This window comes from Astyanax mexicanus, chromosome 19 (genome assembly GCF_023375975.1).
Source record: "Astyanax mexicanus isolate ESR-SI-001 chromosome 19, AstMex3_surface, whole genome shotgun sequence".
NCBI lineage: Eukaryota > Metazoa > Chordata > Actinopteri > Characiformes > Acestrorhamphidae > Astyanax > Astyanax mexicanus.
This window is the reverse complement of record NC_064426.1, coordinates 863,024-890,000: the sequence shown is the minus strand read 5'-3', so window position 1 is coordinate 890,000 and position 26,977 is coordinate 863,024. Positions and strand designations below refer to the sequence as shown.

The 26,977-nt window shown below is 39.6% G+C and overlaps 1 protein-coding gene across 1 annotated transcript in view; it reads left to right on the top strand.

Annotated features, from left to right (window-relative positions):
- LOC103037566 (protocadherin Fat 4) overlaps positions 1-26,977 on the top strand; it is a 118,520-nt gene that overhangs the window by 30,126 nt on the left and 61,417 nt on the right. The gene's annotated exons all lie outside the window — the stretch shown is intronic.

Genomic DNA, 26,977 nt, shown 5'->3' with positions numbered 1-26,977 from the left:
TCTGGATAATCCTGAAGGATCCGGGTTTCTGCAGAGGGTCGGATTCCTCCCAGTTCAGTCATACCTGAGGATTATGGGACAGACGGACGGGCAGACAGCAGTGTGTGGGAGGAGTCTGTCCGTCCGCCGCCTCCCATAGACATCAACAGCTTTTATTCACACAGATAACACAGACTGAGGGGAGTGATACACACTCACACACACACACTACACACACTCACACACACACAACACAAACACACACACACACACACACACACAGTGTTCTGGTGCGCTGCCAGTCTCTAATGGTTTCGTGTTTATTCTCCGGTGTTATCTGCTGTTTCCATTGCAGGTTCCTCTCAACTCCCTCCACCACTGGATTCTGCTCTCCTGACGTGTGTGTGGGTGTGTGTGTGTGTGTGTAACGTGAGAGTGTGTGTGTGTCATTTGAGAGTGTGTATGTGTGTGTGTATATACTGTGCCATTGACTGGACGGCTAAGTGCATTAATAGTCATGTGACGGCTGGCAGGAATAGCTACAACATAGCCGATGCTATCGCCGCTCTCTCTCTCTCTCTCTCTCTCTCTCTCTCTTTTTTTTTCTGAGCAGGCTGCTCTCTCCAGGGGCTCCTGGGGGTCCTTTAATTTTCACAAAAATCATCAGTGCTACTTATAATCCGGTGCTCCTTATGTATGAATTCTATCAGTCAGGTATTAAGGAGCAGTAAAGACACTCCACTGAAGTACAGAGTTATACAGGAGTTTCAGTTTAGTTCTCCAGCACAGTTTTTTTTATGCATCTTGGCATCATCTTCTCCTCCACCAGTCTTACACACTGCTTTTGGATAACTTTATGCTGCTTTACTCCTGGTGCAAAAATTCAAGCAGTTCAGTTTGGTGGTTTGATGACTTGTGATCATCCATCTTCCTCTTGATTATATTTTTAATTCCAGAGGTTTTTAATTTGGTAAAATCAAAGAAACTCATCATTTTTAAGTGCCCTCTTTTTTCAGAGCTGTATATCCCTCGCTCTTACTGTCTTTCTCTTTCTTTCTCTGTTTCTAATTCCCCCTCTCTCTCTTATTCTCTCTCTCTCTCTCTCTCTCTCTCTCTCTCTCAGTGGTGTAATTTCCTCATCTGTAGAATGAATGGGTGCTCACGTACTCCGTCCTGCTACTGACAATTAAGTAGTTAAACAATAAAACTCACCGCCATGAAGTCTACCAGAGCCTCTCTCTCTCTCTCTCTCTCTCTCTCTCTCTCTATTGCCCCTACAGCTCTATTTCTACTTCTATATTTCCCATTCTCTGGGTCCAGCAGCACATCTGCAGTATTTCAGAGCTCTACCTCACTTCTTCTGACACCTCCTCTCTCTATCTTTCTCTCTCTCTCTGCATCTCTCTATCTCTCTCTCACACTGTAAAACCTCTCTCTCGTCCTCCCTGTGAAACCTCGGCCCGGCGGCCGGCTCTCTCCGGAGAGTTGTGACCCGACTGCTAAACAAATAACAGGAAGTGAGGCGGTGTGTCACATCTCCAGCCTCCCAGCAGAGCGGGGTTTGGCGTATCTGGTAACAGACAGATAATTGTTTAATGAAGCTAACATTAAACACCATAATTTTCCATAAAACATCGTCATTCTCCATCAAACTCCAGACAATCACAATCATTCATCAACAAAAACACTACCATTGTCCATCAAACATCATGACTTTCCATCAAACACATCACTCTCTATCAAACTCCAAGTAATCACCCTCATTCATAATCACCTAAATCAACACCTAACACCATCATTCTCCATCAAAAACCATCATTCTTGACCAAACATCATCATTTTTTATTGAAGCTAATTCCATTCATCAACTCACAACTCATTCGTCAAAACACAACTTTACTATTTTTCAACAAACACCCAAATTCTCCACCGAACACCATCATTCTCCATCAAACTCCAGGCATTTACCCTCATTCATCAACAAAGTCAACAGCAAACACCATCATTCTGCACCAAACACCATCATTCTCTACAGAAACCACCATTGTTATCACTGAACACCGCTCTCTGAAACACTGTCGGTTCAGTTTAGAGTGATGTAGAGGAATAATGAAGCAGAGCGAATGGAGGAGAATGTTCCAGATCCTCCTGATCACACACAGATGTAGCACCAACCAAACAGTCGGGTTCAGGAGAACATTGTTGGCGGGAGATGTCGGCTTCTGTGCCACGGACAAAGTTCTGTACGCCCTGTGTGGCTGTGGACTGGTGAACTGTGTGTGTGTGTGTTGGTTGGTAACTTCAGTGTGTAACGGGCTGGTCTGGTGATATTACAGTATATTGTTTTATCATGGTGATTATTATGTGGATCTGTTGTGGAGATTCGTTTTACTTGTTGTCAGTTTCGAGCTCTCTTAAACCTGAAATCTGGAACTCCATCGTTCTCCATGATGGAGCGTAGTTTATCAGTAACTTTAGTGAGTGTATGGAAGGTTTGGCTCTTTATCTGGTGATGGTGTTTTTTGGCATTGGGAGATGTTGTACTTGTTTCTGTTGAAACACAGAGAGTTTGGTTTTAAGCTCTCTGCAAACCTGAAATCTGGATGTCAGCGGCGCTGGTTGGGTCCACAGAAACCCCGGCGGGAGAGTCCAGCGCCGCGTATTTCCCGAATGCGGACGTTCGCGGCTCTCTAATTAGCAGGAATGGCGGTATAATTGAGTCATTTGTTTTTGTCTCGAGGGGAGGACGGGGCGGGGGCGCGGCGTGGAGAAATAAAAATATGAATGTTTGATTTCGTAGAACGCGTGGAGGAGAAGCCGATGGCAGAACCCTGTAATTTTCGGATCCCCAGTCGCTGGGAACCGGCTTCTCTTGATTAACTGCAAAACTGAGCTTTTCCCTGCCTGTAGGAGGGCGAGCGAGCTTCACAGAGAGAGAGAGAGAGAGAGAGAGAGAGAGAGAGAGGGCGACCGACCTCGCCTCATTGTTTGTGCTAAAGCTGACTGCAGGCTCAGTGTGTACGCCAGTGTGTGTTTGTGCGGTGAGCTACGAGCTATTGCTGGACAATGAAAACGCGTCTCAGAATAGCTGGGAATTGGAGATTTGTGTGTGTGCACAGCAGAGCGTATGTTTTAGGAGAAGTCATAAAGTTCTAGAACCGTGATTATAGGTTCCAGGGTTCTGAGGCTGTAGCCCACGCCTGACCAGCCAATCGACTGTTTAAACATTTCAGAGCCTCCTCAAGAACTCTGGAGAAGAAATAAGAGAACATAGAGAAGTTAGAGTTTTGGGTAAAAACTGAGAAAGTGTTCTTTAAACTTGGTTCTTTGACTTCTTAAAGTTTTGTTTTGGGAGGGAAGACATGAAATATATAAATATGATCTCTACCTTGCTTACATGTTCATGATGATCTTCTGTACCCCTCCATCATCCTATCACATCTCTTTATCTCCGTTATCTCTTATCTCCAACTTAAAAAAAGTTCTCTCTCTTAAAAAAGTCCAGCCGTCTAAAGCGCTGCCACAGTGATCTGGGGATTGCTGGTTCATTCAAATCCCGGTCATGCAGTTTGCTATCAGCTGCCAGAGCCCTGAGAGAGCACACACAATTGGTCTTGCTCTCCCTGGGTGGGTAATGAACTTATCCTGCTCTTCCTTTCCTGGGTCAGTCCTGATGAGTGCCAGTTTCATCATTATAACGTTTTTGATGGTCTGTGCAGTGACTGAGTAGTTTCTACTTCTCATAACCTGGATTAGAACATTCCTCAAATATTCACTATTCACTGTATACCTGTAACTCTACCTCTTCACTACTTTACTTTAACTGATGCTCTCAAACACTTTATTAAGAGACAAGAAATTCAAGTTCAATTCAATTAACCCTTGATGAGTTCAGCACAGCTGTTAACTAAAAGCCTGAATTCCAGGTGACTCTACCTCATAAAACTGACTGAGAAAAGAGGTGTTACTTTGTAGAATGTCAAATATAAACCATGTTTTATTCATAGTTTGGATGAGTTTACTGTTAATCTACAGTACAGAATTTGTAGAATTTAATATTTATTTTACTGAAACAATAAACAGTTGTCTGAGTTGTCAAACAATCATTTGGATGCTTATATGATTTTTTGCTAAATGATACTTTATTGTAATGGAATGTGCATTTAAAGTTATTGTGTAGTGAACTCCACAATGAGAGGAAAAGAGAGAGAGAGAGAGAGAGAGCGAGAGAGAGAGAGAAAGAGAGAAAGAGAGAGAGAGAGAGAGAGAGAGAGAGAGAGAGAGAGAAAGAGAGAGAGAGAGAGAGAGAAAGAGAGAAAGAGAGAGAGAGAGAGAGAGAGAGAAAGAGAGAGAGAGAGAGAGAGAGAGAGAGAGAGAGAGAGAGGAGAGAGAAGCTCTTGAGAGAAAATAGAACAGCTCTTCTTGATCGCCCGTCAGACGAGCCAAGAGCAACAGTTGGGGGAGGTTGTCCCGCGACTTCTGCTCTTTCTCCATCCGTCTCTCTTCTCCTCCGCTCACTCTTTCTCTGGCCTCCACTGAACCCGGCCTAAACGCCATATATCAGATCCACTGACTCCCTCTACCTCCCTCTACCTCCATCTCTCTCTCTCTCTCTCTCTCTCTCTAGTTCTATATAGAATCACAATCAAACAATTAATTCTATAGTGGACCAAAATAAGTAGCTCTGAGTTTAAAAGAGCTCTAAAATGAAGGTGGTTTTATAAACTAGAACCATTGAAGCTCAAATAAGAATTATTTGATTGCTAAAGTAAGTCTCTGACTCAGTAAATGATTGTTAGATGATTCTTTATAGAGTGTACTTTGAAACACCTTAGTTCCAGTATCAGGTATTAGCTTTATTTTAGGTTGAGTGTGAGTTGTTTGAGTTTTTCTTGAGTTATAAAGTGATTTTGGTGTAAAGTGATGCGGCTCACAGCCGTGCTTATTCATCACTGTGGAAGAACCAGTACCACCCTTCACACACACCCCATCACACACCACATCTCACACCACATCATACACCACATCATACACTACCCTATCACGCACCACCCCATCACACACCACCACACACGTGTGATAATGAAGACTTTCATTTGGTTTATTTGTTAAAACATTTATTTTTGACTTTTATATACTTTGGTTTAACGTTGATTCAATCAGACAGTCTTTCAAGTATGGTCCTGTCTCCAGACTTTCACTTTTATAAGACAAGTTAAGTTAGATAAAGTTGTGATAAAGTACTTATACATTTACTACAGCGTAGTTACTACTATGTCATTGAGCTAGATGGTGATTCAATGCCCATTCTTTCACTATAGTACAGTTACTACTATTTAATTGAGTTAGATTGTGAAACAGTACCCATACTTTCAATATAGTACAATTACTACTGTTTTAATTGAGTTAATGTGAGATACAGTGCCCATACTCTCACTATAGCATAGTTACTACTATGTAATTGAGTTAGATGGTGATGCTATAGTCACATGTTCAATGTAGTACAATATTTGATATTTTATTTGAGTTTATTTGTGATACAGTGCCCATACTCTCAGTAGTACAGTTACTACTATGTAATTGAGTTAGATAGTGATGCAGGAGCCATACTTTTTTATAATAGGGTTTCTGCTCTCTGAATTAAGTTAGATTGTGAAACAGTGGCCATATTTTTTACTATATTACAGTATTTGATCTTTTGATTGAGTTATATTGTGATGCAGTACCCATACTCTCATTATAATACAGTTACTACTATGTAGTTGAGTTAGAGTGGGATTCAGTAGCCATACTTTCACTATATTACAGTATTTGATGTTTTAATTGAGTTATATTGCGATGCAGTACCCATACATTCACTATAGCATAGTTACTACTATGTAATAGAGTTAGATTGTGATGCAGTGGCCATACTTTCGCTATAATACAGTATTTGATCTTTTATTTGAGTTAGATTGTGATGCACTGGCCATACTCTCACTATAGTACAGTTTCTGTTGTTTGAGTTGAGTTGGATTGTGGGGGAGGAAAGATTCCCTGAGAGAAGTTAGGAGAGAGAAATAGCACAGCCTCAAATTCCAATGATTTTAACAGCTGCTAATAAATTAATTACTGAAGTCTCTGTGCTGCTTCTGCACACTAAATCCTTACTGCCGCACGTGTGTGTGTGTGTCTGTGTGTATAGTGTGTATAGTGTGTGTGTGTGTGTGTGTGTGTGTGTCTGTGTGCATTCAGTGGAGATCCATACATTACTGCATGTGTTTGAAGCAGTGCTTCCTTTTACAAACACAGCTGCCTTACTCAATTCCCCTCTCCTCGGGAGGCGTTCCTCAGAGAGAGAGAGAATGATAACACTACTGACCTCAGACCCACCGACACGGAGAGAAAGAGAGAGAGAGAGAGAGAGAGAGAGAGAGAGAGAGAGAGAGAGAAACTGACCAATAAAACCCAATAAAACCCAATAAAAAGTATTGAACTGGAGACGGTGCAGAACATTTCCCTTCCATTCGATTGAGCTGAGGAGAGAATTTTAATAATTAAAACAGTTTTTATCTGTTTTAAATAAAGTGGAAATATCCAAAATATCAAAACTCCAAAAACGGATACAACAAGTTCATACAACAGTAGTAGTATCTGCTCATTGGTCAATGAATTGCCTGTATTAAGTTAAAGATCATTTTGGGTGAAAGTTTGAAAAGAACAATTGAGAGAAGAATGGTAAATGATTGGATGGAGGGGTGATATGGAAGGTGAAGGAGAATAAGTGGATGGATGAAGAGGATGGGATGAAGGGGTGAATAAGTGACAGGGCTTGAATGGTGGGGTGAAGGACAGGGGCGGATGGATGGGTGTTGGGCATGGTGGAGACGGTTGAAGAGCATGTAATATAAGGATGAAGGGAATGAGATGAGGAATGAAGAGAAAGGAATGGAAGAGGAAAGGGGCAAACGGGTAAAGGGATGTTGGGACGAAGGGAAATGGGATGAAAGAATAAAAAAAGGAAAAGGGATAGAGTAGGAATTAGAGAACTGGATGGAGGGATGAAGGTTGAATGTTGAAAGATTAAAAGAAAAGGGGTAGAAGTTTGAAGGTTATAGGATGGAAGGTAAAGAGAAAGGAATGGAGGGAATCAAGTGTAGAGATTATAGAAGTGGTTGGAGGGATGAAGGGAATAGTATATAAGGACAAATGGAATGGGATGTAGGAATAGATAGAAGTTAGAAAGGATGTGAGATGTAGAGATGAAGTGAAACTAGGGGAGAAAGGGAGGGAATAGAAAGTTGACAGAAGCAAGATGAAGGGATTATGGGAAGTGGATGGAAGATTCCCTTTGAACTTTAAAGGTACTGGAATGTTGGGATTAATCTGATGGAATGTAGGGATGAAAGGAAAAGGAACAAACAAAGAAAAGTTAAAGAGTAAAGAAAGGAAGATTTAAAGTTGGAGGGATGAAGGGAATGGGATGTAGTGATGAATCAAATAGACAGTAAAATAGAAAGAAGGTGTAGGAATGAAGGGAATGGGATGGAGGACAGAAGGGGAATGGATAGAATTGATATATAAGTGAGATCAAGAAATTTAGAGAGGACATTTAACACAATAAATACAATAAACACTGTATGCAACATTGTTTCCACATTTAAAGACACATTTATTTTTATATAACATGTTTTTTTTAGATGGAAGATGAAGGAGAACGTGTGGATGGGCGAACAGGATGGGATGATGGAATTTAAGGATGAAGGGAAAGGCAGGAGAAAAGAATGAGGAGGAAGAAATGGAAGAGAGTAAAGGGGCAAAGAGGTGAAGAAAGAAGGGTAAGGGATGGAAGATTAGAAGGAAAAATTATAGAAAAGGGATAGAATGGAAGGTAAAGTGCAAGATATGTGAAAATAAAGAAAGGGAAAGGAAACAATAGATAAGGAATAAAGGGAATTGTATCCAGTGACATGAACAGAAGATCAAAGAGTAAAGGATAGAAGGATGTAGAGATAGAGGGAATCAAATGTACAGATTATGGGAATGGTATGGATGGATAATAAAGAGATGGAGGAGTAATGAAGGAGTGATAGAAGATAGGAATACAGGCAAAAGCGTTTCTGGCACTAAAATCAAACAAATCTTTCTTTTTTTTGTTTTTTATTTCTCAGCCCCGCGTCCTTTCACTCCGCAAGTCTCCGCCCCTTAATTATCGGCACGGCAACAAATCCCCTCCCCTTCATTAAGATCTACACCACATTCTCACAGCCAATAACACACTGCTCCTTTGTTTACCGACCAAACAAACAAACAAACATAAAGGAAGTATTAGTTTAAATCCTCTTTCCCACAGGGAGAAAATCTCCGACTGCGAGTGTGTGAGTTTGAGTGTGAGTGTGTGTGTGTGTGTGTGTGTGTGTGTTTGGCAGGAAGGCTGGGTTATATTCTGGTGGAGAGCTCCTCTGGTATAAAGGTGCTTTAAACTCGCACAGCTTGAGATTTTAAGCCTCAGTGCTTTTGAAGGAATCTAAAGCTTTAGAAGAATCCCACAGCTCGTCTGCCGGACGCTAATCCAGATTAGCTCGTTATTATTTACCTACATGACCTTAAACGTGCAGCCACACACACACACACACACACACATATATACACTGACGTAATCGATCAGCCCCTAACATACAGACGTTTTGGGACACCTGCTCATACATTTTTGAATTTTAATAAATATACAGCTCTGGAAAAAAATAAGAAAACCATTTAAAAATGATGAGTTTCTTTGATTTTATCAAATTAAAAACCTCTGGAATAAAATCAAGAGGAAGATGGATGATCACAAACCATCAAACCACCAAACTGAACTGCTTGAATTTTTACACCAGGAGTAAAGCAGCATAAAGTTATCCAAAAGCAGTGTGTAAGACTGGTGGAGGAGAACATGATGCCAAGATGCATTAAAACAAAACTGTAATTAAAAACCAACCAGGATTATTCCACCAAATATTGATTTCTGAACTCTTATCTAAAAACTTATTATATGAATATGAACTTGTTTTATTTGCATTATTTGAGGTCTGAAAGCTCTGCATCTTTTTATTGTTATTTCAGCCATTTCTCATTTTCTGTAAATAAATGCTCTAAATGAGAATATTTTTATTTGTAATTTGGGAGAAATGTTGTCTGTAGTTTATAGAATAAAACAACAATGTTCATTTTACTCAAACATAAACCTATAAATAGCAAAATCAGAGAAACTGATTCAGAAACTGAAGTGCTCTCTTATATACGATTCAAGCCTGAATTTTCGTGTTCCATGGGTTTACTGTATGTTAAGTGTGTGGTTGGTGTGGCACAGTGGATAACACCACTACCTTCTAGTGAGTTACCATAACATGTGGAAGACTGGGGTTCAATTCCCGGTCTGGGTGACTTCTTGGAGTTCTTGGGCTAGACTCCTAACACTACACTGGTTCAACTCTATAAAAGAAATAACCTTGTAATTCACTCTAGATAAAAGTTTCAGCTAAGTGCCGTAAATGTATCTGTGGTATCTGTGGTGGTTGTTAAGGCCCCCACCCTTCCGATACAGAGCTCAGTGACGGCCTGACGTTTAGCCGGGTGGTTGACGTGATCCATCATAACCAGAAGGACTAAGTCTGCAGATTTTTTTGCGTTCGGTAAACAGTGGGTTGTTCTAAACGCCGCAGACTAAACAGCGTTTTACAGTCGGCAGCTCGGCGCGGTGTTTGGATTAGCGGATGAATGCGGCGCGGGGTGTGTACGGCGCGAGGTGTGTGTGATATTGTGTTTGTGTTGATGGGGAAATGCATGCTGGGAGAATGGATCTAGACTGTTTGTGTACGCTAGAGGCACTTTCTCCCTATAGTTTATTGATTAGCGATGTGAATTCCTCTCCTCCAGACTAAACAGGGATTTTAGCCGAGCCGAGATCAGCGCGGTCCTGCTCGGGAGACTGTCCAGCTTCACCGCAGAGCTCTGATATTTTTATTTCTGCACTCGTTTCACTTTTTAACTCGCACTCACTGACTTATATTGGCTTTACAAACAGTTATAAGCTCTTTAGGAAAGGCGGTTGTTTAGCGTGGAACCTCAGCAGCACCCAGCAGCTTTAGAAAACTCATTTAGAAGCTTGAGCAGATGTTAAAACCTGGGTAAAATGTTCTTCAAAATGGTAGAATGTCTACTACAGTTTTCAATGTTCTTAAAAGCACCATAAATGGTTCCACTATCAATACAAATGGGAAGGGCCTTGGCAAATTAGTCAAAGTACCACTAGAATGCTTTAACAGATCTTTGCCTGGTTAAAGAATTAATCAGATTGGTACAAAATCATTTTAATTTTTTATTAAACCATGAACTTCAAGGGGAAGGGGGCAGAGGTTCTATATAGATTCAAGACAACCTTGCTTGCATAAATGTATTTAGCTTGAATTAATGCTAAATGTCCTGCTTTAAAGAATCTACAGCTCTGGAAAAATCAGTTTCTCTGATTTGGCTATTTGTAGGTTTATGTTAAAGTAAAATGAACATTATTGTAGTAAAATATTGTCATTTAGAGCATTTATTTGCAGAAAATGAGAAATGGCTGAAATGAGAAAAAAGATGCAGAACTTTCAGACCTCAAATAATACAAAGAAAACAAGTTCATATTCATAAAGTTTTAAGAGTTCAGAAATAATCAATATTTGGTGGAATAATCCTGGTTTTTAATCACAGTTTTTTTAATGCATCTTGTCATCATGTTCTCCTCCACCAGTCTTACACACTGCTTTTGGATAACTTTATGCTGCTTTACTCCTGGTGCAAAAATTCAAGCAGTTTGTATATTAAACATGACATTTATAGAAAGTGTTATACCTTTATTGTAAAGCTATAGTTTCTTATTTGAAACAAAAGAAGATTAGAGTCCAATAAACTTCATTTTCTCCACTGATTGATGATAAATGTTTAAAGAAAACGCATTGCAGTTATAAAGAGACCTTAGAGACCTGAGAACTTGTGGACCTAGGATATTGTGCTTATAAATTGGGTACTTTTTAGTTTACTCGTTGGGTCATTATATAAGTGAAGTACAATAAATGTGATAGTTTTATTTTGTTTCATATGTTTACAGTAAGTTGGTTCCTGTTCTGGACTGCTATTACAATGGTGTTCCAGTGTTCCTCTGTTATTTTGTAGCTATAGTTTAGATCATAACAAAAGAAGAATAGAGTCCAATAAACTTCTTCTGATCTCCTCTACTGATTGATGCTAAATGTTCTTAAGAAGCTTCACATAAGCTTGCAGTTCTAAAGAGACCTCGGTACTTGTGGACCTGAGATCCTTTAAGTTCTCCTCAGCTCATCTTACTCACTGCTGGGCTTCTTTTACCGAGGTTAGTCATTATATCACTGAGGTAACAAAGCTGTATGGCGAGCTCCACTCTGATCTGATGGGTTTTGTACTGTTTCCTTTCAGCATCACTGGTCCTGTAAGGGTTTATCAGGACCGAGTCGCCGGTGCAGACAATGAGAGCAGAGCTCTCGGCACAAAAGCAGCTCTGAACAACGAAGTCATTATCCCTCCATCCTCCTCCCTCCATCTCTAAAGAGGAGGAGAGAGAGAGAGTGACACGGAGAACGGGATGTCAGGGACGCATTACAGCTTTACTAACAAACGAGCGGGACGTGCTAAGCTGGGGTCGCGACCCCGGGGTTTCTCCGAGCTTCCAGACCATCACCTCTCAGCAGGATAAATCACCACCTTCCGACCTCTGAACCCACCCCAGATACATACCCCGGCCGGGGGATTGTGTCGGATACGGCGGGGGGGCGAGGGGGCAGGAAAGAGAGAGAGATGGAGAAAGGACAAGTCTGGGAACGGGAGGAGAAGAAGGGATGGTTTCTTGGTGGCGTTTCTGCCCTCTGTGGGATGGGTCTCGGCTTTACGAGGGGGTGATCATTCACATTCTGCGGTGCTCTCGCCATTCAGACTAACTGCTCTTCTGCCATTGAGTTCTACTGAAGCGTACACTCAAGACTACACCCAGTCTGAGAGCGAGGGATCGAGAAAGAGAGAGAGAGAGAGAGAGAGAGAGAGAGAGAGGAAACGAGAACACTACACCCAGTCTGAGAGAGGGAACACCATCCCCAGCCTGAGACAGAAAGACAGAGAAATGGCATGTAAACCCAACGTGACTCATATTGCGCTGACTATAAAGAGCTACGGTATTTGATGTCTTCGCTTTTAGACGGTCTGCTTCGTTGAAAGCGAAACGTCTCACTTTTACCACAGAAAGAAAGTTCCAACCAGCTTTTCTTCAACCAAAGATAAATCATGCAGTAGTATAATTTCAGCATCGATATCGCAGTAAGCCGCAAAGTGGACATCAACGATGTAATATCAAATTACGATTAGGATTTTACTCATTTAACAGGATTTATATCTACATGAGGTAGATATATACATGTATATACATGTAATTAAGACTAGTCTTGGATTAATACACAGCATGTTGAGATTGGAGATTCACCAAATCTACGACTAGGCTTAATCTCATTCTAGGAAACCAACCGTATAATGCTTTGTTCCAATCTTGGTAGCAAAGAAACCAATAACAATAGAGATATGCCAATTTCAGTGCTTGTCACAAAAGTCAAGAAAATCCATGAAAATTCCTGTAATTTAAAATATCGCACTATATACCACAGAAACAAAAAACTAATACTATATTTACAGCTCTTGAAAAAAAGAAGAGAGCATCTAAAATGATAAGTTTCTTAGATTTTACCAAACTAAAAAAACTGCAAAAACTTTATGAATATGAACTATTTTTTTGCATTATTTGAGTTCTGAAAGCATCTTTTTTTCTTATTTCAGCCATTTCTCATTTTCTGCAAATAAATACTTCTAACTGTGAATACTCTGAGTGTACCTACTTTTTAAAAGGGAAGTTTGTTGTTAAAGACACTAAGATCCTAATCTCAAAAAGTCTTCATGCTAAATTGCTTCATTTCACTCTTAAATACACTTTGACCGCTGAGGGGGCTGCACACCAGAATTACTGATAATACTGTATACCAACTGCTGAGGTTTAATTCATGCACATGAAGGTATGATTCATATTGCCATTTTTTTAGCCATTGAAGGCAAAGAGAAACTTCTCAACTCCTATTTTTCCACCAAAACTAAACACGTCTTTGAGTAACCAGCGTTTTGAGCTGCAGGATCATCCTGCTATTTGTAGTTTATATGTGAGCAAGCTTAACCCTGTGATCCGTCCACGGAGGAGGTTGTATTTCTCTCAGCTCGTGGATGCTCTGACAGCAAACCCAAACCGTCCCTTATTCTGTGCTCCTATATCACCAGTCCAGCGCTTCAAATTGTGGGAAAAGAACCCTTGAGAACATAGAGGCGTGGTCCACAAACTCACACATATACACATGCATGCACACACTCCGAGGACTGGCGGATTATGTAGGCTAGAATTAACTAGTGGCAGAGGAATGTCTTGCAGTCTGCTCAAGCAAAACATTTCACAGGGGAAGTCATTTGGATTTTATGGCCGCCATCTAAAGTGTAGACAAATTTAGTGTTAGAGCTTTAAATGTAGTGTTTTACAGTAATGAATCATCTTAGGTTGAGCTTGCAATGGTAGCTCTTCATGTTTAAGACCTTTCAGAGTTAATCAACCTGCCAGAATCTTAACTTCTGGTGGTAGAACATCCAGTCTGGGTCTTTTTAGTCTATTAAATTTTTCAGTTTTAAACTCAAGTGCATTATAACACAGCTAATAGATGGAACACCATAACCAGCTTTCAGACCTTCCACTCTCAACCTGTGAAGAACTTCCATTGTCAATTTATCAAGAGTACGCTCTAAAGTAAGTTCCACAGTTTCCACATCCAATGAAAGTCTTTCCAGTGTCTGATCCTTCATGGTTACTCCAAGTCCTTCCTCTATTAAACCTTCCAAAGTTAATCTATCAAGTGGAAGTCTTTCCTCTTTTTGATAATCCAGTGTTAATCCGTCAAACTCAAGTCTTTCTTTAGATCTTCCAGTGTTAATCCATCAATTGTTAGTCTTTCTAAGTTTTACTCCATCAAATTTAAGTTGTTCCTCTAATAGAACTTCCAGTTAACCCACTTGCTGTAGATCTTGCAAAGTCTTTATTCTGTTAGACCTTCCAGTTTTCCAAGAAGTGCAAGACTATTCCCTATTAGACCTTCCAATTAGGATAAGCCATCAAATGGACATCTTTCCAGAGATAGACCTCTTAGTCTTCCTTCATCAAATTTAAGTTGTTTCTCTATCAGAACTTTTAAAAGTTAATCCACCAGCTTTGGATCTTGCAATGTTGCTTCTTCAGATAAAAGTTTTTATTTTGGTTGACCTGGTCTTTTCCCTATTAGTTAGGCCATCAAATGGAAGTCTTTCCAGAGTTAGATCTTTCAATCAAATGCCAATCTTTCCTCTTTTAGGCCTTCCGAAGTTAATCCAACAAGTGAACATTTTTCTCATGTTAGACTTTTCCAGTGCTAATCTAGCCAATGTGTTCTCCCAGTTCAAACCCCTTTAAGTGTAAATCCATGAGGATGTTCCAATGGTAGAACTTCCTAATTTTAATCCATCAAGTATAAATCTTTTTATATATTTAGATTTTCCACTTCTAAGCCATCAGGTTTTAGACCTTCCTGCGTATCTCACTCCAATATTAGGTCACTCAGTGTAATTCTTCCAGGGTTAGATCTTTCAGTGCTAGTTTTTTAGTGTGAAACATTCCAAAGCCGTAACGTACCAGTGTTAATTGTGCCAGTGTGAGGGGTTCCAGTGTTACTTGTGCCAGTGTTGGCTGTTCCAGGTTCCAGGGTTCCTGATCCAGCAGTTTTGTGTTAGTGTTAGTCATGCATGTGCTAATCGTGTTAAAGGCACCAACCAGTGCGTTGCTTGTGCCATCAGGAGCTGTGATACTCATGCCAGTGGTGGCTGTGCCAGTGTTAATCGTGTTATTTCTGTGAGTGTAAGTGGTGGAGGTGTTAATCCTGCCAGAGTTTGTCAGATGTGAACGGCGGGTTTGAGAATATGGCGTTTTCTCTGCCAAAGAGTGAAGCATGGAAATCTTCTCATAATGAAAATGGATGAGTCTCCTGATGACACGTCTTTAAGTGGTCATAAAGGCGCACAGTTGGAGATGCAAACAGCACCAGATGCTGTCATCATGCTAGAGACTGTGTTAAGTTCTGTTTAGGTACATTTAGGTAAATCATTGTGTGGTGAAGCCTCAAGCCTATTTAAAAATGATGAGTTGCTTTGATTTTACCAAATTAAAAACCTCTGGAATATAATCAAGAGGAAGATGGATGATCACAAACCATCAAACCACCAAACTGAACTGCTTGAATTTTTACACCAGGAGTAAAGCAGCATAAAGTTATCCAAAAGCAGTGTGTAAGACTGGTGGAGGAGAACATGATGCCAAGATGCATGAAACAACTGTGATTATTTTTATTATTATTCTCTCCACAATTGCTTTAATTACACGCTTCTTCTACCACACATCACAAAGTACAAAATAATACAAAATCTTATGACCTGCACCCAGATACAGTACTTGTGCTTTTTGAAGCAATCTAACATACTGTTTTCTCCCAAAAAAACATTTGATAATCAAACATCCATAAATATTTGTCAATATATAGCTCAGCAGATCACGTTTTAAACTAGAACCTTTAAGTAGAGACATAGAACCAGCAGTGTAGTTTTAGGCAATGTGCTTTATGAACCAATACATTATTTTTTTTTTTTTTAGAAATAATCATGGCTTCCAATCGGGCTTTGGTCTCACTGCAGGTTTTTAAGTTTAAAAGTTTTACACAGTTCTATAGGCTGTAGGATCCAGAATTTCACTTATTTCAAGTAGGTACCAGTTAAGAGTTTGAGTTTCGGTTTGTTTGCAGTACACGTGATGCCTTTTGGGTTAAGGAACGCTCCAGGAAATAATTAAGCCTATAGAAGGTTAGAATGGCTCTAAATCTTTAAATCTCTTTACAGTTTTCTTTACTATTTCTCCTCCTTCTCTTCATATGTTTCCAGTCACTTCCCCCGTCTGTCTCTCACAATTTTGTCTTCCTATATCTCCCTCCCTTCTTCTTCCTCTTCTCTCTCTCTGTTTTTTTCTGTCTCTTCTCCATGAATGGCCTCAGTAAGGGGAACGGGTCTCTTTGGCAGGAGTTTGCTTTATGCCGCCTGATGTTAAACACATTAGAGTTTCTCCTCGCTGAGACTGGCCTCCTCTCGGCTCGCGGCCTGCCAGACACTTCGTGCTCCTCTGCAAACGACACATACAGATGGAGAAAGAGAGAGAGAGGGAGGGAGGGAAAGAGGATGATAGAGAGAGAGAGAAAGGGGTGATTCTCTGGATCAGGGATTACCAAGTGGAGTTTTATGAGTTGAAGCGAAGTCTAACTCATCCAAGCTGAAATCCATTTCTTTTTTTGCTCGATGAAGTTTCAATATAAACTGCAGCATGGCGTACGCATTCTTCTGGCTCGGTCCTGAAGGGCGGGTGATATGGCAAAAACATCATGTCACCATTAGTGGTGATTCCAGGATGATATAAACAGGGTGGCTGTTGGTTGGCTGAGGAAACTATAGAAAGGTCCAAAGCACAAACCCCATGCCCCCATCCATATCCCACTCCCCCACAAAAAAGGAGTACACAACTGCTGAACAACTCAGTTTCTGAATCAGTTTCTCTGATTTTGCTATTTATAGGTTTATGTTTGAGTAAAATGAACATTGTTGTTTTATTTTATAAACTACAGACAACATTTCTCCCAAATTACAAATAAAAATATTCTCATTTAGAGCATTTATTTACAGAAAATGAAGATGCAGAGTGTTTAGAAAACAAGTTCATATTCATAAAGTTTTAAGAGTTCAGAAATAATCAATATTTGGTGGAATAACCCTGGTTTTTAATCACAGTTTTTTTTATCATGCATCTTGGCATCATGTTCTCCTCCACCAGTCTTACACACTGCTTTTGGATAACTTTATGTTTTACACTGCCAACTAGGCCAGAAAGAAGTGGAAGATATGAAGATGCTAGTGAACTAAACTGGCTGTTTTTCCTAAAGGTTGTAACTGTTTAAGAACATACGCTTTTACTGGTTCTGATGAGGTTAAGGTTAACGTTTAAAAAAGTAAAAATAGTCCAAAAATTTAACTTTAATGACCGTAAATGGTCTGACAACAGCAGCTTAGAAAATATGGGCATCAAACCCACAACCTCTGAGACCTTGATGTCCCTGTGGCCAACTGAACTAACTGACTGTGTGTAAAAACACTGCTGGGCTGTGTGTGTGTAATTGTGTGTGTGTGTGTGTGTGTGTGTGTGTTTGTGTGTGTGTGTGTGTGTGTGTGTGTTTGTGTGTGTGTGTGTGTGTGTGTGTGTTTGTGTGTGTGTGTGTGTGTAATTGTGTGTGTGTGTGTGTGTTTGTGTGTGTGTTTGTGTGTGTGTGTAATTGTGTGTGTGTGTGTGTGTGTTTGTGTGTAATTGTGTGTGTGTGTGTGTGTGTGTGTGTTTGTGTGTAATTGTGTGTGTGTGTGTGTGTGTGTGTGTGTGTGTTTGTGTGTAATTGTGTGTGTGTGTGTGTGTGTGTGTGTGTTTGTGTGTGTGTGTGTTTGTGTGTAATTGTGTGTGTGTGTGTGTGTGTGTGTTTGTGTGTGTGTGTGTGTGTAATTGTGTGTGTGTGTGTGTTTGTGTGTGTGTTTGTGTGTGTGTGTAATTGTGTGTGTGTGTGTGTGTGTTTGTGTGTAATTGTGTGTGTGTGTGTGTGTGTGTGTTTGTGTGTGTGTGTGTGTAATTGTGTGTGTGTGTGTGTGTTTGTGTGTGTGTTTGTGTGTGTGTGTAATTGTGTGTGTGTGTGTGTGTGTTTGTGTGTAATTGTGTGTGTGTGTGTGTGTGTGTGTGTTTGTGTGTAATTGTGTGTGTGTGTGTGTGTGTGTGTGTTTGTGTGTAATTGTGTGTGTGTGTGTGTGTGTGTGTGTTTGTGTGTAATTGTGTGTGTGTGTGTGTGTGTGTGTGTGTTTGTGTGTAATTGTGTGTGTGTGTGTGTGTGTGTGTGTGTGTGTTTGTGTGTTGTGACACTCTAACTGTCGGGGGGCTTCCAGAAACCGCTGCGCACCAAAATTAGTGATTATGTACCAACTGCTGTGATTTCATTCACACACACACACACACACACTCACTTAACCAATCACTCACTCACTTGCATTCTCCCCCTCTCTCTCTCTCTCTCTCTCTCCCTCTCTCTCTCTCTCTCTCTCTCTCTCTCTCTCTCTCTGTATTTGGGCTGTTTTGGGTTTTTGTATTCAGGCTCTCTGCAGGGGGCGGGATGAGGCGGGGTGGGGGCGTTTTTTGGGGGGGTCACTCACTTTGCCAGCAGTGTGAGACCTGTTTAGACTTTTAATCATTTACACACACACACACACACACACACACACACACACACACACACACACTTATATATACACCTACACTTCTGTCCATCATTAGAACCGAAAAGTTTGCTTTTACTGTATTATATCCACATATCGTTCCTCCCACTTACACAAATCAACCAATCAGAACAAAGCTCATTTATATAAATACATACATACTGTACATGTGTATCAAAATACAAAGTAACAAAAATCCTATAAGTACAATACATTGTATACCTTACATTACATTGTATTCATTTTACATTACTTGTTTTGTTACATTATTATAATTATTATAATTATTTTATGAAAAATCAAATGATTCAATATTTTTTTCTACTGAAAGTTTTAAATCAAATAAAATGAAAGTACCACTTTAAAATAAGAGTACCCTTATGAAGGGTTTATAAATGGTTTATAAAGTAGATTATTCATTATTACTGATTAGGTTGTAAATGCCTTAAAACCATTGATAACTCGGTGTTGTCATTTCTATCCATGTTGTTTTTTATTTATTAACTGCTTCTTAATCTGTTTAAAAGTATTTGCAGCCTAATTAATAACCATTAATACTCTCCTTTATAAACCATTCATAAACACTTAATAAAGGTAGTCTTATTTTAAGGTGGTACCAAATTGTTAATGGAACCTAATTGTTATTAGTTAAAAACACAACCATCATAGTAAATGAGGTCAATGAAATCTTCTATAGTATTTTTACATGTGAAGCTAACTTAATAATGAACTTTAACGATGTAAAGGTGAACTCTATGAGATCATCAGTGTAATTTTAATAGTAGGGCAGGTAATCAGTGCTGTATGAGGAGATGATGTTTTTTTAAGCACAGAAACAGAGCCGTTATGAATCTGTTGAAATAACTAAATTAAATAAATAACACAACATCACACCTCATTAGACGCCTCCGCCAAATCCTGCTAACTGCTGTGGAGCGTTACTCACCCCGGATGGAGGTGCTGTACGCTCGCCCGGCCAGGCCATTAAACTAACAGCCTCCGAAACGTAATGAAATGGGTGGAGTTTGGCTGTAAGAGGAGAGAACTGGCAGCGGGAGAGATGTTATCAGCTCAGAGAGGAACGTGGAGGTCAGGTAGAGGTTAGATCCTCTTTACAGCTCACAAAAAAGAGTTTATCCTGCTTTTGTTGGAGTAACTAGTGAGTAATCTCTACAGAAAATAATTGATTGAGCTCCAACTCATCCCAAACTCATCGCTGAGTCTTAAAATATTGTATGGAGCGCCATCATCATTCCAGAGAACACAGTTCTTCGACTGATCCACAGTTTGATCAAAACTGAGGATTTATACCTCTTTATAGGGGAAAAAATTAACAGAGCACTTAAAAATGATGAGTTTCTTTGATTTTACCAAATTAAAAACCTCTGGAATATAATCAAGAGGAAGATGGATGATCACAAACCATCAAACCACCAAACTGAACTGCTTGAATTTTTACACCAGGAGTAAAGCAGCATAAAGTTATCCAAAAGCAGTGTGTAAGACTGGTGGAGGAGAACATGATGCCAAGATGCATGAAAAAAAAACTGTGATTAAAAACCAACCAGGATTATTCCACCAAATATTGATTATTTCTGAACTCTTAAAACTTTATGAATATGAACTTGTTTTCTTTGCATTATTTGAGGTCTGAAAGCTCTGCATCTTTTTTGTTATTTCAGACATTTCTCATTTTCTGTAAATAAATGCTCTTTAGTTACAATATTTTTATTTGGAATTTGGGAGAAATGTTGTCTGTAGTTTATAGAATAAAACAGCAAAGTTCATTTTACTCAAACATATATAAACTTTGGAACTTTTGGACTCTTGGATAGTGTAGTATCGAGGGATGGATCAGTTTTCAGGATGGCAGATGGATGGACGGATGGACAGATGTTCTGTACAGATCAACATATAAGCTTGAGTGCCTGGGATCAACATGTATCCGAAAGGGGTGAAATGCTTTGAGTTGACCATATGAGAGAGTTTTTATATTTTTTTAATGTAAAAAATCCCCAAATAGTACAAAAAAACATATCTGAACATTGTATAAACCTACAGGTGAAGAGCTTTGCACTGGTAGAGGTAGAGGTAGAGGACAGGTAGAGGTAGAGAACAGGTAGAGGTAGAGAACAGGTAGAGGACAGGTAGAGGACAGGTAGAGGACAGGTAGAGGTAGAGAACAGGTAGAGGACAGGTAGAGGACAGGTAGAGGACAGGTAGAGGACAGGTAGAGGTAGAGAACAGGTAGAGGACAGGTAGAGGACAGGTAGAGGTAGAGGACAGGTAGAGGTAGAGGACAGGTAGAGGTAGAGAACAGGCAGAGGTAGAGGACAAGTAGAGGTAGATGACAGATAGAGGTAGAGGACAGGTAGAGGTAGAGGACAGGTAGAGGTAGATGACAGATAGAGGTAGAGGACAGGTAGAGGTAGAGAACAGGCAGAGGTAGAGGACAAGTAGAGGTAGATGACAGATAGAGGTAGAGGACAGGTAGAGGTAGAGGACAGGTAGAGATAGAGAACAGGTAGAGGACAGTTGTGCAGTTATAGACCCCCAGATACTGATGGATGGCTGTGGCATCTCCAACACCAGCACTTAGACAGTAGGGCCACTCAGACACTCATCTCTCTCTCTCTCTCTCTCTCTCTCTGTCTCTCTCTCTCTCTCTCTCTCTCTCTCTCGGTGGGGATGAGTGTGATGGCTAGAGCGGATGGTGGGGTCAGTACGGGTCGGACTGTGTCTGGTTCTGCAGCAGAATGAATGGAGCTGCTGCACATGATGATGATTTAGTGCTGCACTCACTGTAAACCATTTCCTTACACCCCCCCCCCCCACACACACACACACACTATACACACACACACACACACACTATACACACACACACACACTATACACACACACACACACACAAAGTATACATTCACAAAGATCATCTCTCTCTGTCTTTCTGTTTTATAGCAGATTTAGGAGGCTGTAGGAGTGTGTGTGTGTGTGTGTGTGTGTATGTGTGTGTGTGTGTGTGTTTCCCATGGTGGAAATGAGCTTCACAGGGGGGAATGGAAACCTTCCAAGATTTAACACACACACACACACACACACACACACACACACACCATACACACACACACACACACACACACACACACACACACACACACACACACACACATACATATTAAACAATCCTTATGGTAAGAAAGAGGAGAAAGAGAAGCTTTATCACTGCTATAGCAGACAGACAGATCCACGGAAAGATAGAATGATGAGCAGATAGATAGATAGATAGATAGATAGATAGATAGATAGATAGATAGATAGATAGATAGATAGATAGATAAATACATAGATAGATAGATAGATAGATAGATAGATAGATAGATAGATAGATAGATAGATAGATAGATAGATAGATAGATAGACTATCTCTGAAGATTATCATTATACTTTAAATTCATTATGCAAAACCTCTTAATTAACATCACAACAGTCTCTCATTAGAATTCAATATTAATTAGGGATTAATACTAATGAATATGATATTATGGGACGAATATGCATTTGTGGGCGGAGCCTGGAAAGATAAATTCAGTTCCATTCATTCATAACACACACACACACACACACACACACACACACACACTTACACGACTGCCTGGACTTTCACATCAGACCAAACACATAAGAGAGTAATCTGAATGTGTGTGTGTGTGTGTGTGTGTGTGTGTGTGTGTGATGGGGTCAAATATTAGTCATATTAAATGGGGACCAGCGCGGAGCAGATAGTTATAGCTGTTTGGATCTGAGCTTCTCTGACTCACAACATCATAAAAACATGTTCTTAGTGTGTGTGTGTGTGTGTAAGTGTGTGAGTGTGTGTGTTTTGTGGTTTTATTGAGTGTATTTGCAGTGTATCACACGATTGTTAGGATTCTTTTACAGTACATTTTACAGAAAGCTTACTGTGTGTATTTGAGTTGGTTAATGTGTGTGTGTGAAAGTGTGTGTGTGTGTGTATTTGTGGTGAGTGAGTGTGTGTGTGTGTGTGTGTATTCCTGGTGTGAATCATTAATAGTTGTGTTGAATAATACACACCGGTTGGCTGGTGGAGTTGTGGAAGAGCAGGTAGTGGAGAAACCCAATCTGAGCCGAGAGTAAAGTGATGTATTTCACCTGATCATCACACACACTACTGTAAACACTGCCTGTGTGTGTGTGTGTGTGTGTGTGTGTGTGTGTGTGTGTGTGTTTGTTTTCATTGACAGTCCAACATTACGTTCATTTGGTCCTACAACCTACCTTTACAAACTACCTTCTGCTTTACAAAAAGCTTCTTCTGCTGCTTCTTGCCATATGAGTAACTGTAGCCCTTTTAAATATATATTAATACTGTAGCTTTAAGAAAAATATTAATTCACCATTGAACTTAATGTATTTGTTATCTGGAGAATGAAAGGAATTGTGATAAACTAATAAACAGCTCCTTTAATACGTTAATGTCTCTAATAGCTTCAATAAAAATAATAATATATTGTTTAATATAATTGATATTTATATACCTTTTGCAATAGAGCATTTGAGAAACATCTCTTTTGAATTCTTACATTTTAAGCATTTTATGTCTGTTTATATTGTTTGTGAATTATTTAAAATATTTAGTTTTGTAAAGAAAGCCGTGTTAAAGTGTTAAAATTGTTGGTGCAACTCATTTTAAGGTGTATTGTTTATATTTTTAAGCTGCTTTTCTGATATTGTGTAAATTTGTAATTTTGTGGGACAAATTAAACCCTTTACTAATCAAAACCTTTATTTAAGGCCTTAATGTTTGATATTATATGTACTCTTAACAGTAAAGTAAGTCACAAACCTATATAAAAGCTGAGTCATGCAAAAAGAAAACACTATAAATAATTAAAAAATATTTAGATTTACAGTGAACTGTCTGATTCTTGCAAAATACCGTGATATACATTTTGGCTCATACCATTTATTGATCCTAATGCCCTTTATTATACCCTTTCTGAATAGCCTCCCAGGGGATTGTGGGTAGTGAATGCTGAAATCGCGGGCTGTAATTATTTCTCGTTACTGCGTCTCTCTCTGTTAATTACCCTCATGAGCAGAAGAACGGCCGTATTATTTGCACTTCAAGGGGATTTTAGTGTCGTTCAGTAGAATATTCAGTGTTTGTTGATGTTGTCGGGTCTCTGGTCTCTGAGATGAGCTGAGTTAATCTGCTGTGGGAACCCAAAAGCCTTCTGTTTTACATATACAACTCTGGAAACAAATTTAAGAGAACCTAATAGAACCTAAATAGACTGGCTCTAGAAGTTGCTAGACATTCAGGAAGTCTTATGAACAGGTTTTAAAAGTTGTCAAGAATTTTAGAACCCTAAACAAAGGTCAAAGGTCTTAAAGATATTGTGATCTTGCTTCAGAAAGTATCAAACCTTTATAAAGTCAGAATTAAATGTTCTAGAAGTGACAGAAACCTAAAAAGACTCACTCTAGAAGTTGTCAGAAGTCCAGCAACTCTGATGAACAGAGTGATGGACCCTAAACAGAGGTCAGAAGTCACATACCTCGTGTCCTCCCCCCACCTTTAGACGTTAAACTCTATATTGTCTGGGCAGGCATTAGCGTTCTGGAGCTTCAGCTGGGTGAAATTATTGAACTGCAGCCGCTGTGGCTTTTCTCAGTTTATCTAGCGTTCAGAGAACGATGTGTTCAGATGCGTCTGGATTAGAAGGGAAAGGAAGCCAGCGGCTGGAAGGAGACATCCCGCATTACACTGTCCTCTTCAATCAAACACCAGCCTGCGAGGGATTACATCAGGCCAAGCTGCTGTTCAGGCGTGATTTAGACCTGAATTTACAGCCAGAGAGAGAGAGAGAGAGTCCGCCGATGCTACCGCCCTCCGCCACGACAGCGTTTATCACGCGGCTAATGAGGACGAGGATTCGGAGGGTTCACGGGGGTTTGAGTTTGAGATTCGGGGGGAGAGGAACGTATGCGTCACGCTCTCTTTCGTCTCCGTCCTCTCGCTTTGTTTCTGTCTCGAGTGGAATTATGGTTAATCACAAGCTCCATTAATGGAGACTAAGGATGCGTGGAATTTTTAAACATGCTTTCTTACATATTTATTGAAGCAATAAACAGCAAATGCAAAGCCAGTGCCTGTTTCGGTTCCAGTTGGACACTGTTTACTGGCAGCTGGGAGCGTATTTGTTCTAGCAGATAGTTACGGGATTAGGTTTAGGATGACGGTTGCGGTTCTGCATGCACATGTCCTCGTGTGGAGACTGGTGTAAATACACACAATGGAAGCGCAACATAAACTAATGCACTTGGACTTGGAACTGAGGAATAGCTACTTTAGAGCTCTACAAACACTATTGGACATTTTCTAGAAGGTTTACCGTATTTTTCGCACTATAAAGTGCACCAGATTATAAGGCACATTATGCGACACTAGTAAGGAACAGGGGTGTCGCCATGTTTTCCTTCTAAATTCAGCAGGACCTGTAAACCTAAGCTAAGCTAAGTAAACAAAACACTGTATTTATTAAAAAAAAACATTTATGGCTTAATTACAGTAAGCCTAGATTTACAGATTTTCACTAATGCTGGGCGCAGCAATAAAATCAGTAGCGCTATCACTAGCGCTTAGTGGGGTTAGCGGCTAATGCTAATAATGCTCCAGCAGTGCTTAAACTCCTGTATAACTCTGTACTTCAGTGGAGTGTCTTTACTGCTCCTTAATACCTGACTGATAGAATTCATACATAAGAAGCACCGGATTATAAGGCAACTGTTGATTTTTGGACAATTGAAGGATTTTAAATGCACGTTATAGTCCAAAAAACACAATACTAATTGAAAAATCTGATCAACTGGCTACAGAAGTAGAAGGAGTTTGTGGAAGTTGGACAGAGTGGGACTGTAGAAGTAGATAGATTGGCTCTAGAACTTGTCAGAAACCTAGAAGGTGTTCTTTCTCTATAAAATCAGATTTTTGCTGTTGTAGAAGTTGTAGAACCTTAAGTAGACTGGTTTTATAGGATTGATGGGTTTGTTATTCTGGCCTCTACTAGGTTGCTTAGGGATGATCTCAGCAAATAAACAAAAACAGCAGTAAAACATCAACAAAACACACTTGGAGAGACTACGTTTGTCCATTCTCCTGCTGTGAGCTGAGGATGCTGGGACAGGTCATGGAGGGCTCAGCTGGAAAACCCTAAGTCCACGAGAGTTTAAATGCTCTTGCTTTTTATGGATAGAAGATTTTTTTTATGGTCCAATATTCTCAATAAACCAATCAATCAATTAATCAGTCTTTATTTTCAATCAGGAATACATTGAGGGTGACCCTCATTTACAATCACACAGAACATTTACAGTATAAAAGAGATTGAAAACATTTAATAAGCAATAAGAAATAATAAGGAACAAAGTAGTGAAAAAAGATAAATAAAAGAATTACACATTTTTTTTTTTATAAAATCAACATTTAATATAGATGAATAAAATATGTATGTATAAAGAAGAAAAATAGGAAATTCTTAAAAGACCATAAAAAAATTAAGAATTTATCAAATATAAAATGAAGGAAAAGATAATAATAGTAAATGGTAAAATAAATAATAATTAATTAAGAACACAGGACTCAAAATGAAAAATAAGAATAAGATAAGATAAGATAAACTCATTAAAAAAAAAAAACAATTAAAACCGTCACAGGCTTTATGATGGTGCCTAGAAACCAAACGTTTAAAGTCTGAGAAGACAAAAAGTGATTTATATATAAAAATTAGCCATTAGCAGATTTGGATTTGATATACAGTGATGACACATTCTGAAAGAGTTTAAACTGGTGCAGTTTAAGCCCAATACGGCCCAATAAATGGCTCATGCTACTCAGAGGAGGGTCATCATCCAGTCTGAGGGGGGTAAATGCCCCCCAGCTATAGAATGACTCATTAAACCGTCCAGAAACCCACGTCCATGAGAACGACCTCACGTATTGCTGCTGTGGGTTTTATTGGAGGTGCTGTGGATTTGGTGGTGGTGATGGTACCGTGCACGGTGGTGGTGAATTCTGAAGGTCCTCATAAACAGAAGTTGAGAATTTGAGAATTGTCCACAGGGAGGTTTTTCACAGCAGAGAAATTCAAAACTCATGTGCTAAACTCAGGTAAGCACTGAGTAAACCTACCTGAAGCCACATGTGTACAGTAGATCATGTTATCTCTACACCCTGCTATAACGGACCTACACAACATCTTAATAAACATATTAATGACCCAGTAAAGATGTGCTTGGTTTACCAGGTGCAAATGAACATTTATGGCATTTGATTAATGCTCTTTTGTAAAGGAATTTGCTTTTATTTCAATCATGTTACATTGATGATACACAGGTGAATGTAGAGTTAGGAGTCTTGCACAATGACTTTTCTTGGGTGGTGATCTTACCTGAAAATCAGGAAATCAAACCTTACTCATACTTGTAATGAATGATG